Here is a 12,610-nt window from a genome sequence, read left to right as displayed (position 1 = left end):
TTCATCAATCTGCTTTGACGAAGCAGCAAAATGATTTTCTTCATCAGATCCGCTAGGGATCTCATATTCTTCACCAAAAGGAACAAGGTCCTTTGATGGCCTGGTTGAGATGGGACCATCATCAATGGGATTAGCAAATGAACTTGTCATAGGCTTCATCTTCTTCGGAGCTGAAGAATTTGAAGCAGCTGATGCTTTCCTTTTCTTCACTACTGCATGCTCCGCAGCCTTGGTCTTCTTCACATCTGATGCAGATGGAAGGATCGGAGTTGGTGTAGGCGCAGGAGGAGTAGAGGAATATGGTTGATTTTCTTCATTTTCTTTAGGCGCACCACTAGTGGGTGCCCTGGCAATTTCTTCAGCGGCTGGAATGCAGTCATCAGCCCTGGAACTCACGTTTTCTTCAGCATCCTGATTGTCATCAGCGGTGCTGGCATTTTCTTCAGTAGGCTGAGCAGATGCTTCAGCCTAAGGAATTTCATGTTGTGTTGGGGCTGCAACATTGGAGGTGAACTATTCTATGATCTTTACAAATCTGATTTTGGCTCCCAGCCAGTCAGCATAATAGTGATCAAATTCATCACTCAGTTTCTTGATTTCTGATTGGAGAGCAACAAGTTCTTCAGGTGAAAGCTTCAAAATGTTTTGCTTCAGAAAGCGCTCTTTCTTGTACCGCGCTTTCTTCACTCTCCTCCCATGTTCAAATTTCCAATTTTCTTCTTGTATGAAGTGAGTCAACATATGACTTTGACCAAGAGTCAGCTTGAAATCAGGCAAGGGGGTGTTGGGGTCCTTGTGCCAAACATCAATGTATTCGAGGATCAACTTGGGATCCAAAAGCAGTGGTACATATGTTCCCTTGGCTCTAGTGGCCCTGACTTGCCTATCTCTGATGATTTCTGCAAGTTCATCATGATCAGCTTCATCTTCATCAGATGACACTTGGAAGGCGACTTGCTTCTTCTGAGGAATAGGGCGAGGACCTCGTTCAGCAGTGGCCTTAGTCTTCAGTAGAGAGGGTCCCATTGAGGAAGTTGGTGCAGCTAAGGAACTAGCTGAAGCTCCTGAGGCAATGGACATGCCTGCAGTCCTTTGGCACGAGGCAAGATGCACAGGTGCTGAGGACTTTGTTGGAACAGCTGAGGACTTTGGAGGAGCTGAGGATTTTGAGGGAGCAGGAGCAGCATGAGGAATTGGTCGTGAGGGCTTTGAGGATTCTGGCCGTGAGGGCATTGCTGAGGAGCTTGGCCTTGAGGGCATTGTAGGTGAAGCACTTGGCTTGCGCGCAGGCTTCTTTAACATAGCCTTCTTTGGCTTGACAGTAGAGGCCTCAGCAGAGGCAACAGCAGCAGAGTCTTCATTGAATTTCCTCACTGCTTCTCTAGCTTGCTTAGCCAACTTGGCTTGGCACTTGGCCCATTCATCAAGATAATCCTCACCGCGCTTGAGGCTGGTGGGATCTGCTATTTGGCCAGCTGCCAATGGAGCTCTTGGGCATGGAGGATTGAGTGTGAATTTCTTCATGTACTTTGGAGTTACATAACTGTACTCCCTCCATTCTCTTGCCCATCTCCTTTCTATCCTATGTATGCGCACCTTGCGCTGATTTTTGTCCTCTTTTTCCAAACTTGGCCTCATCAGGAGTGCAGTAATCTTTGTATATGTCCTTAGGGATTTCAAAGGCAGTCATGACCTCAGGCTTCTTTCCTCCTTTCTGTGGCCTTTTACCATCAGCCATTTTCTTCAGTTGAGGAATTTGAACAATCAAATTCTCTGAAGAAGTATGCAACTTTTCTTCGAGGAACGCTGCAAATGAGTTAAGTTGATGAGAACCTAGTGATTCAGCAGCTGACATGAGTACATGTGAATAGAGTATAGTTGCGAGGAATTTGGAGAGGTCATATGCGTTCTCAGAAGGTTTTTCAAAAAGAATAAGTTTGAGGAATTTGACCAGATGAGTCTTGAAGAATTTCACTAAGCGTTCTTTTTCTTAGGTTCCAGCGTTGTATAGATCGAAGATCCACACAATTGAGGAATCTTGAAGAAAAATGATGCTGAGAGAAACAAATCAAGAACAGATGACTTGTGAGGTGTTTAGTGTGTGAGGATTTGAAGAAAAACACCTTTGAAGATTTTGTAGATAATCATTCGAATCAACGAGGGCAGTAAAAGTAACTTTTAATTACCCTGGATGAAGAACACGACGAACAGTGAAGTGAAGAGGTGAAATTCATCTGTGTAGATCTTCCACGCCCTAACTTGGCGGAGGAAGACGGCTACGGCGGCAGCGGAGTGAAGATTTCCATGGTCGGTGCGAGTATGTCGGTGACGAGGTCGAGGCAGTGAAGCTCTTCCTCACCGGCGATGATGAAGTAGCGGGGGCGCTAGGGTTTGAGAAGCTCGAGCTGGAGAGAGATCGAGCGGAGTAAAAGAAGTGAGGAAGGGAAGGAGGGATATTTATAGCCATGGTGAAAAACTGTTCGCCCGAAGAAATTGGACGAACGTGCCCCTGACCCTTCTCATTCGCTTGACATGTGTCACCCACGTACTAAGAGGTGGAGATCGCGTGCGATCGTGGGTGAATGGATAAGTGTATCGTGGGATGCGGAACGGTTTGAGCAGCAAAGCTGAAAATTTAGATAAGATAGGTTTTAACATTCCGTTCGCAATTTCTTGAGCTGAAAAGGGCACAATGAAGATTTTGAACGAGTTTCAAATAGAATGCACATGAAGAATTTATGAACAGATTGGGTTGAGTATAGCATAGAGGGGAAGGGTCCGATCACATTCACTTAGCAGAAAAACCAACTTGAAGAATTAGCAATAAGTGAATGCTGTAGAGGACATAAACTTATATATATATATAGCCAATGAAGAAAGCGATGGAAACAATGAATACAATGCAAAGTTGAAGGATATGAACAACTGAGGAATTTCAACTTTTGGTGGTGGCGTGACCCACCGTATAAGAATGATGATTTCAGACATCGCGTACAATTATCGTAGGGTTCTGAGAATCAAATTCTTTGTTAATTTCTTCACACTAGTAGTGTTGTTCTTTATTGATTGAAGAAAAACGTTTCTTCATGTGTTGCACATCAAAGTCATCAATTTTGCATAAGTGTTAGGATGAGTGTCCCTTTCAAAGAACATTAGAAGATTCTAGGATATTTAGCTCACACCGCAACTTGCTAAATCTCTTCTCATCCAAGGGCTTTGTGAAGATATCGGCTAGCTGTTCTTCAGTCTTCACATGCTCAATAGAAATGTCGCCATTCAACACATGATCACGAAGAAAATGATGACGAATCTAAATGTGCTTTGTCTTCGAGTGCTGAACTGGGTTGTGAGCAATCTTGATGGCACTCCCATCGTCACAGAAGAGAGGCACAATCTTCATGTTGACGTCGTAGTCCTTGAGATTTTGCTTCATCCATAGCAATTGAGCACAGCAAGAACCAGCGGCAATGTACTCAGCTTCAACAGTAGATAGTGATACACAATTCTGTTTCTTCAAGGACCAACAGACCAAAGATCGTCCGAGGAAATGACATGTACCAGATGTTGACTTGCGGTCCACACGATCACCAGCATAGTCAGAGTCAGAATATCCAATGAGATCAAAAGCCGAGCCCTTGGGGTACCATAATCCAAGTGTTGGTGTGTGAGCTAGATATCGAAGAATATGCTTCATAGCCTTATGGTGTGATTCCTTCGGTGTAGCTTGAAATCAGACACACATGCAAACACTAAGCATTATATCTGGCCTAGATGCACGTAAGTACAATAAAGAGCCAATCATGGAGTGGTATACCTTATGATCGAAGTCAATACCATTTTCATCAGTGCACAGATGACCATTTGTGGGCATAGGAATTTTGACTCCTTTGCAATCTTGCATGCCGAATTTACTCAGTACATCCTTGAGGTATTTCTCCTGGGATATGAATATGCCATTGCGTTGTTGACGAATTTGAAGACCTAAGAAGAATTTCAACTCTCCCATCATAGACATTTGATATTCTTCACTCATCATATAGGCAAATTCATCACTATAACGTTGGTCAGTACAACCAAAGATAAGATCATCAACATATATTTGGCACACAAACAATTCACCATCATAAGATTTAGTGAAAAGAGTAGGGTCGAGTGAACCGGGTTTGAAGCCTCTCTTCATGAAGAATTCCTTCAAGGTATCATACCACGCCCGTGGGGCCTGCTTGAGGCCATAGAGGGCCTTGTTGAGTCTAAAGACTTTGTCGGGATTCTTTGGATCTTCAAAACCTGGGGGTTGAGTAACATATACTTCTTCCTCAAGCTTACCATTGAGGAATGCATTTTTCACATCCATTTGATATAAAGTGATATCATGATGGTTAGCATAAGCAAGTAATATGCGAATAGCCTCAAGTCTAGCAACAAGGGCAAAAGTTTCGTTGAAATCAATTCCTTCAACCTGTGTGTAGCCTTGAGCTACGAGCCGTGCCTTATTCCTCACCACAAGGCCATTTTCATCTTGCTTGTTGCGGTAGATCCACTTTGTGCCAATGATATTGTGCTTGTGAGGATCTGGATGTTTGACCAGTTCCCAGACATTGTTGAGCTCGAATTGATGTAATTCTTCTTGCATGGCCTGAATCCACTCAGGCTCCAGAAATGCTTCATCTACCTTAGTGGGCTCTATAATAGAGACAAAAGCATAGTGCCCACAAAAGTTAGATAAATGTGAAGTTTTTGAGCATGTGAGAGGACCTGGCGCTTTGATGTCATTGATGATCTTTTCGACTTGCACTTCTTTTGCAATGCGAGGATGAGCTGGTTGTCATTGAAGAATTTGATCAGCATTTTCTTCAGGTGCATTAGCTCAACGTTCTTCATGTTCTGGAATGAATTCTTTAGCAGACTCTTCAATGGGAATGACATCCTCATTAGCCTTAAACTTGATAGTTTCCTCAGGTGCTGGTTCATCTATCACAGTAGGTAGGTGCTCTCTTTGCGAGCCATTAGTTTCATCGAACCGCACATCTATAGTTTCAACAACCTTGTGAAGAACGTTGTTGAAGACTCTGTAGGTGTGCGAGTCCTTTCCGTAACCAAGCATAAAACCTTCATGTGCTTTCGGTGCAAATTTTAAGTTGTGATGAGGATCTCTAATCCAACATTTAGCACTGAGGAGTATAAGGAGCAGATAACTCATGAGTAATACCAAGTTCATCAAGATAGTCATCGAGACCAGAATTCTTGAACTTAGTGCCATTGTCACTTCTGATGTGCTTGATCTTCACACCAAAGTTGGTTGAAGCCCTCGAGGAAAAGCGTTTGAAGACTTCCTGCACTTCATGTTTGTAAGTAACAAGGTGTACCCATGTGTAATGAGAGTAATCATCAACAATAACAAAGCCATATTGAGATGCTTCATTTGAAACAGCAGAATAATTATTAGGACCAAAGTGATCCATGTGAAGCAATTCAAATGGGCGAGTGGTGGTCATGATAGTCTTCGCTGGATGCTTGGCCTTTGTCATCTTCCCAGCTTCACAGGCTCCAGATAGGTGATCCTTGAGGAATTTGACATTCTTGATGCCAATGACATGCTTCTTCTTTGGAAGCGTGTTCAAATTCCTCATGCCTGCATGACCAAGTCGTCGATGCCAGAGCCAACCTTCTGAAGCTTTTGCAAGTAGACACACGGCTGGTTGTGGTCCTGTAGAGAAATCAACAATATACTGGTCTCCTCTCCTAAAGCCTTCGACGACTTTGGAATTGTCAGCTTCCATAAGCACAACACAATGGTAGTTGCCAAAGACAACAACCATATCAAGATCACAAAGCATTGTGACACACATAAGGTTGTATCCTAAGGACTCAACAAGCATGACTTTGTCCATGTGTCGATCCTTTGTGATCGCAACCTTACCTAGACCCAATACCTGACTTTTGCCTTTGTCAGCAAAGATGATATGCTTCAGATGTGACGGAGATAATGGAGCATCCATCAATAGATTCTTGTCACCAGTCATGTGATTTGTACATCCACTATCGAGGACCCACTCAGTGGCTTTGGGTTGATCATCCTGCAGATGAATTAGTGCAGCTTACAAACTCATATACTTCATCAGTGAAGAATATGACATCAATTCATCAGATCAATTTCATCAAGGAACAGAACAGATAAAGTAGTGTGAGGACATGAGAAATGAAAGTAACGGAGGAGGAGGGCATCCATTGGCCTTGAAGGCTGGATCCGGACATGATTGAAGATCCGGAGCACCTAACCTGGGCTTTGGGTGTTAGAACTCGAGGCGGAGGAAGGGTTCGATTGAGCACGAGAGACAAAAAGCAAAAACCTCGTCCCTTTATAAAGAGGGTGAATATCAGGAGTTCTCTCCGTAGCCGTTTAGGACTTGCCTATAATCTAGGGGTCCTAGACATAGTTGGGTTACCCACGACTGCATTAATGAGAATCCCTTAATTGGGGGAACACGATCTCCGCTTCAGCAAGGCGTGTCACGAAACTGCCTCGCGTTATGTGTGGAGCTGGTTAAAAGAAACGGTTCAAATAATCACCGGGCCGTGACGTAACATCATGCTGCCAAAACAAGCCAGCAAATTAGATCTGCGAAAATGTTATTCTCTCTGCGGTGGAATGTGGAATTTATTTTTCAGGGCCGGACACTATCCTCATATTCAACTTCTTCTGTCATGTATTCGGAGAAGGAACCCGCCTTGCAATGCCGAAGACAATACGGCGCGCCGGACTCATCGTCATTGAAGCCTGGTTCAGGGGCTACTATGGGAGTCTTGGATTAGGGGGTCTCCGGACAGCCGGACTATCTCCATTGGCCGGATTGTTAGACTATGAAGATACAAGATTGAAGACTTCGTCTCGTGTCCGGATGGGACTCTACTTGGTGTGGAAGGCAAGCTAGGCAATACGTATATGGATATCTCCTCCTTTGTAACCGACCTTGTGTAACCCTAACCCTCTTCGGTGTCTATATAAACCGAAGGGTTTTAGTCCGTAGGACAACAATCACAACATACAATCATACCATAGGCTAGCTTCTAGGGTTTAGCCTCTCTGATCTCGTGGTAGATCTACTCTTGTACTACACATATCTTCAATATTAATCAAGCATGACGTAGGGTTTTACCTCCATCAAGAGGGCCCGAACCTGGGTAAAACATCGTGTCCCCTGCCTCCTGTTACCATCCGGCCTAGACACACAGTTCGGGACCCCCTACCCGAGATCCGCCGGTTTTGACACCGACACTCATACTCCTCTACGCGTGGGCATCCACTGCCGCGTCTTCCCCGGCTCCGCGTCGTCCCCTTCCTAGGCCCCGCTGTCGTCCACCGCCCTGGTGCTCTCGGCGCGGCGTGGTCAACGTGGTCAAGGAACGGCTTCCTTATTACGTGCAAAATAATTATTCCTCCACCTGACAACGGGACCCACCAGACGGGCCATCGTATTTCGGCCCCCTGACTGCTGGGACCCACCAGCTACATCTTCGCACACAAGGAAGTGCCTGATAGTCGGGACCCACCTGGTCAAAGCGTACATAGTGTTGTCATTTTGGTCGCGAACGTGTACGTACATATATACTGGTCGATGTAGAGGCGCGCATGTGTCGTAGTAGAGGCGGCCAGGGTGCAAGAAAGAAAATACGGCCACGTATGTGTACATACGGGCGGGGTCTCGAACGCCTACTCGCGCATACATACGACCAGGGCTCGTGTACATGGCTGGGTCGGAACGGAGAAACATCATTGTCGTCGTGTTCATGGGGAGGCAACGGATTGCGTCGTGTTCATGGGGAGGCAACGGAATGCGTCGTGTTCATGGGGAGGCAACGGAATGCGTCGTGTTCATCGGGAGGGCTTGCACGGAACAGACGATGGAAACAAGGCCTGGCGTACCGCAGAACGGAGGAAACGACCTTGTGTTCGACCGGCCACATTCGAAACGGGATCCTGTTCATCGGGAGGGGTCTGGTGTACCGCAAAACGGAGGAAACGGACCTCCTACGGTCGAAACGGGAGTCCTATTGATCGGGAGGGGTGTGGCGTACCGCAAAACGGAGGAAACGGACTTGTGTTGGAGCGCGATGGTCGAAACAGGGGTCCTGTTCATCGGGAGGGGTGTGGCGTACCGCAAAACGGGACTCCACGGGATACTGTTCATCTCCAGCGTCGACCCCCTCCAGCCTCCACGAGCTACTGTTCATCCACCGTCGACCTCCTCCAGCCTCCACCTACGACTGTTCATCCACGGGCTCCTGTTCATCCAGCCTCCACCGTGCGCTACTCCACCGGCTACTGTTCAACCAGCCCTCTCCACGGGTTCCTGTTCAACCACCCCTCCATGGGCTACTGTTCATCCTGCCCTCCACTGTCTACTGTTCATCCTGCCCTCCACGGGGTGGTCTTGTTCATCCAGCCCTCCACGGGGTCCTGTTCATCCAGCCCCAACTGGCTCGATCGATCGGGGTCCTGTTCATCCAGAGGCAACACCACGGGGTCCTGTTCATCCACCCCCACCGGGAACTGTTCATCCACCCCCCCCCCGCAACGCTCACTGTTCATCCAGAGGCAGCAGCGATCGGCTTCAGTTAGCAACAGTAGTGAAGGAATCGCTCGATCAGGTTCAGTTAACAGCCATTGATCGATCGCTCGGGTTCAGTAACGCGTAGCCTGCAGTGCAATCGCTCGGGTTCAGTTAGAGCCCAATGCCTTGCTCGGGTTCAGTTAGAGCCAACGCCTCGCACACATGCGCGTACGTGTACGAGAGAAACGCGCATCGCTCGGCCCCCAACCTCCCACCGTAACCAGGAACTCCCCGAAATTTTCTCGCCCTCGCTTCTACCATGGTTTTTTCCGTCATGGACGACCCAAAGAATGTCATGCAGCTGCATCTCCGGCCCGACCAGGACGAAAAACCCATTTTTTGTCATGTTTTTTTGTCATAGAAGTAGGAGCCCACCACATCTATGATGATATCGGGTTTTGTCACAATTATTGTCATAGAAGTGTCATATGTATGACAGGAAAAAAATTTCGTTCAGCCCAAAATGTCACGGATGTGTCTTTTTTTGTAGTGTTAAGAACTCTGGCTGGCAAAAAGAATCAAATCAAATGAAGCAACGAAAGACAACGGTGAAAGAAACAAGCTTTGTTTACTATTCTGGATCTAGGTCAAATTTTACTGAGGCAAAAACTTGTTTGAGTTGGTTAAACGGAAAGAGGGTTTCGAGATAAAACTCCAGGCGTGTAACACCCTCGATGCGGCTATATCTCCTACGCGTTGAGGCATGACTTAGAGGCATAGTAACCAACTAAGTAGCATTAAACCAGATAAGGGGAAAAGTAAACATAGTTGGCTTACACTCGCCACGTCAATCAAAGTACATAAATAGCATTACATCATCCAATCACTCATGGCCGACTACTGTGCCAAAATAAAAGACCAACCCAACATGCGACACGGTCCCGATCGCCCCAACTGGGCACCACTACTGATCATCAGGGAAAGATACATAGTAACGGCGTGAGTCCTCGTCGAACTCCCACTTGAGCTCTAACGTGTCATCTGGAACGGAGTCGTCTGGCCCTGCATCTGGTTTGGAAGTAAACTGTGAGCCATAGGGACTCAGCAATCTCGCACCCTCGCGATCAAGACTATTTAAGCTTGTAGGAAAGGCAAGGTAAAAATGTGGAGTTGCAGCAAGCGACTAGCATGTATGGTGGCTAACCTGTTCGCAAAAGAGAGCGAGAAGAGAAGGCAAAGCGCGAACGAATAACTAGAGAACAACCTGCGGCAAGCATTACTCCAACGCCGTGTTCGCTTCCCAGACTCCTCCGAGAAGAGACCATCACGGCAACTCACACAGTTGATTCATTTTAATTAAGTTAAGGTTCAAGTTATCTACAACCGGACATTAACAAATTCCCATCTGCCCATAACCGCGGGCACGGCTTTCGAAAGTTCAAAACCCTGCAGGGGAGTCCCAACTTAGCCCATGACAAGCTCTCATGGTCAACGAAGGATATACCTTCTAGCGGGAAGACCCGATCAGACTCGGAATCCCGGTTACAAGACATTTCGACAAGGTAAAACTAAACCAGCAACACCGCCGAATGTGCCGTCAAATCCTGATAGGAGCTGCACATATCTCGTTCTCAGGGCACACTCAGATAGGTCAAGCTACGAGTAAAACCAACCCTCAAGTTGCCCCGAGGTGGCCCTGCAGGCTGCCCAGTTCGGACTAACACTCAGAGGAGCACTAGCCCCCGAGGGGGGGGGGTTTAAATAAGATGACCCTCGGGCTCCGGGAACCCAAGGGAAAAAAGAGGCTAGGTGGCGAATGGTAAAACCAAGGTTGGGCATTGCTGGAAGAGTTTTAAAACAAGACGAACTGTCAAGGGGTTCCCATTATTACCCAACCGCGTAAGGAATGCAAAATCCGGGAACATAACACCGATATGACGGAAACTAGGGCGGCAAGAGTGGAACAAAACACTAGGCAAGAGGTCGAGCCTTCCACCCTTTACCAAGTATATAGATGCATTAAGATAACGATAATATAGTGATATCCCAACAAGTAAATAATGTTCCAACAAGGAACGATCTCCAATCTTCACCTGCAACTAGCAACGCTATAAGAGGGGCTGAGCAAAGCGGTAACATAGCCAATCAACGGTTTTCTAGGACATGGTGGGTTAGAGGTTTGACATGGCAATTTGGGAGGCATGATAAGCAAGTGGTAGGCATCATAGCATAGGCATAGCAAAAGAGCGAGCATCTAGCAAAGCAAAGATAGAAGTGATTTCGAGGGTATGATCATCTTGCCTGCAAAGTTGTCAGAGTTGACTGGATCCTCGAAAGCAAAGTCAACGGGCTCCTCGCTAGCGAACTCGTCTCCCGGCTCTACCCAAACAAGACAAACAAGCAAAAGGAACGCAATCAACCACGTGCACAACTCAAACAACATGATGCAAACATGGTATGCTATGCGGGATGCGATATGGGATGCATATGCAAGATTTGACAAGGAATGAATGAACCTGGCCTCAACTTCGAAATCCAAGTGTGCCACTGGAAAGGTGAGATGATTTCGCTTGAAAACGATATAAAGAACGCCGGAATCGGAGAGACAGTTTGGAAATGGCAAGCAAAACAAATATGGCACTGGTCTGCGATATACAACAAGTAGCCATCTAAATGCAACAAGATAATTATGCTACAGCACCCAAACATGGTAACAAAATACATGGCAGGGATCCATTCATGATGCTTAACAAAAGAGGAACACTGAGCTATGGCCAATTCATCCATTAACAGGTTCAAACAAGCATGGCAAAAATGCAATTGGTAAACATATTTCAGACTTAGTGAAATTAACACTTGTTTGGAATTTCAGAACAGGTAGCACACTTTGGAGCATGAAAACTATATGCTACAGAGCCTGAACATGGCAAAGTAAAGCATGGTATGGAGCTAATCAAGGAGCTTAACAAAAGTCACTTAGTGACCTTGAGCCAAAAGGGATCAGAAAATACAATTACAAGCATGTGAACATGACAAAAACTTAAACAGATCACAGACTTAGTGAAAAACTGGAGCATGCAAAACAGATATGAAGTAGGCATGTTCACGAGCTCGATGCACTCACTACAGAGCAAGGCATGACAATCTAAGCATACACCCATCAATAATACAAATTATTCAAGCTAGACATGGCAAGAACAATAACATAGCATGCACGGATCAACTACAACATCCTCGGCAAAATCGCTAACAAGTAGACAATCTTCCCAGATTCATGAAATAGCAAAAGTAGAGCTCGATTGACTCAAGCTAGGGTACTCCATAATTGCAAACAAAGGCATGGATGGATAGAGCACTACAAGATTAACAAAACATCCTTACTGATCATCCTCAAAAGAGGCACGGATCACTAGGAAACAACATGAACATATGGCATATTGATAAGAATAGCTCAAGGACTTAGTGGAATTGCTAAGTCCCTGAAATCAACATTAACAAATGCACCACTTTGCAAGCTTGTGCTAGTCACCACACACATCACAAAAATACATGGATGGCTCCTCTGGAAAGGTGACAAAGTATATAACAAAACATATGTAGAGCTCAGGGGCATATCATGCACACAATAATCATGGCAAAAATGACAAAAAGCTAATTGAAGTAGCAGATCTGGCAATTAACTCAAGTAGCACTCTTCCAACAGAATTTCGGGCATCAAGATGAACTCAAATGAAAATGATGCAATGAGATGAAATGATGTGCTCTCTGAGACGAACATTTTGATATGCTATATGCCCAAAATGGAGCTACGGATGCAAAGTTACGGCACGATGAACATGACAAAATATCTAGGGTTTTCTGAGAAAAAGTCAACCGAGGGGGTAACTCAGATCCAGATCCAGCCGCACGGAAAACGAGGTTCGCCGGGGGAGCACTGTTCGCCAGAGCTGAGGAGGCGCGGTGGCCGGAGACGACGAGGGAGGCCGGAGAGATGACCGGAGAGGGCGGTGGCCGCGGCGTGGGGCGGCGGAGGCGGCGACCGCGGCGTGGGGCGGCGG

The sequence above is a fragment of the Triticum dicoccoides genome, chromosome 3A, assembly GCF_002162155.2.
Source record: "Triticum dicoccoides isolate Atlit2015 ecotype Zavitan chromosome 3A, WEW_v2.0, whole genome shotgun sequence".
Classification (NCBI taxonomy): Eukaryota; Viridiplantae; Streptophyta; class Magnoliopsida; order Poales; family Poaceae; genus Triticum; species Triticum dicoccoides.
Note: the sequence above shows the minus strand (reverse complement) of the source record.